Here is a 3,618-nt window from a genome sequence, read left to right as displayed (position 1 = left end):
TTTGACCTTGATTTTCGATATTATTGTACCAGATTTGATATTGACGACACATATTTTCAAAAAGTACAGGATTTCAGCTTTCCAATGAGCTATTAAAATCCCATGAGGTATTTAGGTAATTTAAATTTCTAAAATTGTCCTCTCCGCCGCTCCACAATACGTAGAAGACTGGGAGAAAATTAAAGCAACTTAGCTTTCAACTGTTATCTACCATTCTAAAGAAAACCTAGGTATTTAGTAATACCTTAGAATTGCAAGGACCAAGCAACATAGAAGGGACCTATTTTTGAAGGTTGATGTGTCCATCATATTACATATGTGGCAACCTTTTGTAAAAGTCTTGTACTTAGTTAAACATTAGTTATTATTTAAGTTCCATTGCTAACTTAAAGTCGACACCTTATAATGTAGAATATCTTTTTTGAATAGAAAAGGGTGTTTTAGATTTTTGACGATTGCAAAATTTCCGAGAAAGAATCGAGCAGTCCCTCTTCGAATGCAGCATTCACTATCTTAATAGATATGTCTTTGACAAGCAATACTGTGAACCACTGACAGTGTCTTTAAAGATCCAATGTGAAAAAATGTCAAAAATGGGTTACAGAGTATTGTCCCTGCTAAACTGAAGTGGGCATGTTTCAGCTCTGTGGTTCCCAGTGAAGATATATTTTTTTTAGTTAAAACATTCGAGGTACACAGTCTGTAGAATGAAACAAAAGTTAAAGATGATGCTAGTCTTGGCGTAAACTCAAAAATTTATTTAATCGGAACTGGTTAGATATGAAATGAAGTCACAAGACACATGCGAAAAGTCGCTGCTTGAAAAGGCAGAGTTGCCCTTCGTACAACTTAAACACGTAGTCCAACAATGGCTCAATGATCTACAGCATAATAAAAATATCACAAAGTTCACTATTAAAGAAATAACATGAATAAAACTTTTAGCCATTATAGATTTTTATATGTAAAAAAAACCCACAGCATTAATAGCTTACCTTCATAAAAAATTACAGGAACTATATTCATAGACAACCGATTACGAGCGACCAAACAGATCAATCTTAAACATCAAATCATTCCGTCTTTTTCTACTGAGTTCTTTGAGTTTCTCGTTTGCTTTTTTCTCTGGCTTATTTACGCATGACATAACACCTTAATTTCATGTTTTAATATATATATTATATATATACATGTGTCTTGTGCATCAATATGCAATATGGGGTAAACGTCAAGGAAACAGCAATCTAGCAACATCAATACCAAAAGTTATGTGTTTGGTTTGAATGGAAACCAGATATATGCGAGTTTTTTTTTCACTCAACGAGATAGCATCCCAACGACAAAAATGTATTAAAACGAACTATGCACTCGGCTACTGTTCTTTTTTTACACTCTTTTTAAAACCTCTTGCTATATTCAATTTGAAAGATAAAAAACAAAACTATCTATCAAACGAAAACTGGATCAAGTGAGAAAAAAGCTTCTTTCATTAGTACAAATTATTGCTTCATTGCTTATTTCAGAGTTCGAAGCTTGGTCCGACTCCAAAACTATGTTTGACATTTTCCAGCCGAATGTCAGAAGTTTTCTCCTGGTGCACCAGCTTTCTTCACCATTATATAGCTGGTCGCCATGAAATAGCAAATAATAATAAAAGTGGCGTTAAAGACCAATAATGAATAAATCAATCATTGTATATATCAGACGTTTCACACACAGATCTTATCTTTTATTGAGGAAGAATCTATGCATTTGAAATTGAATTTGACAATAGGAATTTTCCAGCATCGTGTAATGATGAATCCCGATATGACTGTAATATGTGCCACTGGACACGAATCTTAATCTTTGTGATCTTGTAATACGTAGAAAAATGGGAGAAAATTAAAGAAACTTAGCTTTCAACTGTTATCTACCATTCTTAAGAAAACCTAGGTATTTAGTAATACCTTAGAATTGCAAGGACCAAGCAACATAGAAGGGACCTATTTTTGAAGGTTGATGTGTCCATCATATTACATATGTGGCAACCTTTTGTAAAAGTCTTGTACTTAGTTAAACATTAGTTATTATTTAAGTTCCATTGCTAACTTAAAGTCGACACCTTATAATGTAGAATATCTTTTTTGAATAGAAAAGGGTGTTTTAGATTTTTGACGATTGCAAAATTTCCGAGAAAGAATCGAGCAGTCCCTCTTCGAATGCAGCATTCACTATCTTAATAGATATGTCTTTGACAAGCAATACTGTGAACCACTGACAGTGTCTTTAAAGATCCAATGTGAAAAAATGTCAAAAATGGGTTACAGAGTATTGTCCCTGCTAAACTGAAGTGTGCATGTTTCAGCTCTGTGGTTCCCAGTGAAGATATATTTTTTTTTCAGTTAAAACATTCGAGGTACACAGTCTGTAGAATGAAACAAAAGTTAAAGATGATGCTAGTCTTGGCGTAAACTCAAAAATTGATTTAATCGGAACTGGTTAGATATGAAATGAAGTCACAAGACACATGCGAAAAGTCGCTGCTTGAAAAGGCAGAGTTGCCCTTCGTACAACTTAAACACGTAGTCCAACAATGGCTCAATGATCTACAGCATAATAAAAATATCACAAAGTTCACTATTAAGGAAATAACATGAATAAAACTTTTAGCCATTATAGATTTTTATATGTAAAAAAACCCCACAGCATTAATAGCTTACCTTCATAAAAAATGACAGGAACTATATTCATAGACAACCGATTACGAACGACCAAACAGGTCAATCTTAAACATCAAATCATTCCGTCTTTTTCTACTGAGTTCTTTGAGTTTCTCGTTTGCTTTTTTCTCTGGCTTATTTACGCATGACATAACACCTTAATTTCATGTTTTAATATATATATTATATATACGTGTGTCTTGTGCATCAATATGCAATATGGGGTAAACGTCAAGGAAACAGCAATCTAGCAACATAAATACCAAAAGATATGTGTTTGGTTTGAATGGAAGCCAGATATATGCGAGTTTTTTTTCACTCAACGAGATAGCATCCCAACGACAAAAATGTATTAAAACGAACTATGCACTCGGCTACTGTTCTTTTTTTTTACACTCTTTTTAAAACCTCTTGATATATTCAATTTGAAAGATAAAAAACAAAACTATCTATCAAACGAAACCTGGATCAAGTGAGAAGAAAGCTTCTTTCATTAGTACAAATTATTGCTTCATTGCTTATTTCAGAGTTCGAAGCTTGGTCCGACTCCAAAACTATGTTTGACATTTTCCAGCCGAATGTCAGTAGTTTTCTCCTGGTGCACCAGCTTTCTTCACCATTATATAGCTGGTTGCCATGAAATAGCAAATAATAATAAAAGTGGCGTTAAAGACCAATAATGAATAAATCAGTCATTGTATATATCAGACGTTTCACACACAGATCTTATCTTTTATTGAGCAAGAATCTATGCATTTGAAATTGAATTTGACAATAGGAATTTTCCAGCATCGTGTAATGATGAATCCCGATATGACTGTAATATGTGCCACTGGACACGAATATTAATCTTTGTGATCTTGTAATACGTAGAAGAATGGGAGAAAATTAAAGCAACTTAGCTTTCAACTGTTAT

The sequence above is a fragment of the Mytilus galloprovincialis genome, chromosome 13, assembly GCF_965363235.1.
Source record: "Mytilus galloprovincialis chromosome 13, xbMytGall1.hap1.1, whole genome shotgun sequence".
Lineage (NCBI taxonomy): Eukaryota > Metazoa > Mollusca > Bivalvia > Mytilida > Mytilidae > Mytilus > Mytilus galloprovincialis.
The sequence above is the reverse complement of the archived record's forward strand: the minus strand, read 5'-3'. Positions refer to the sequence as shown.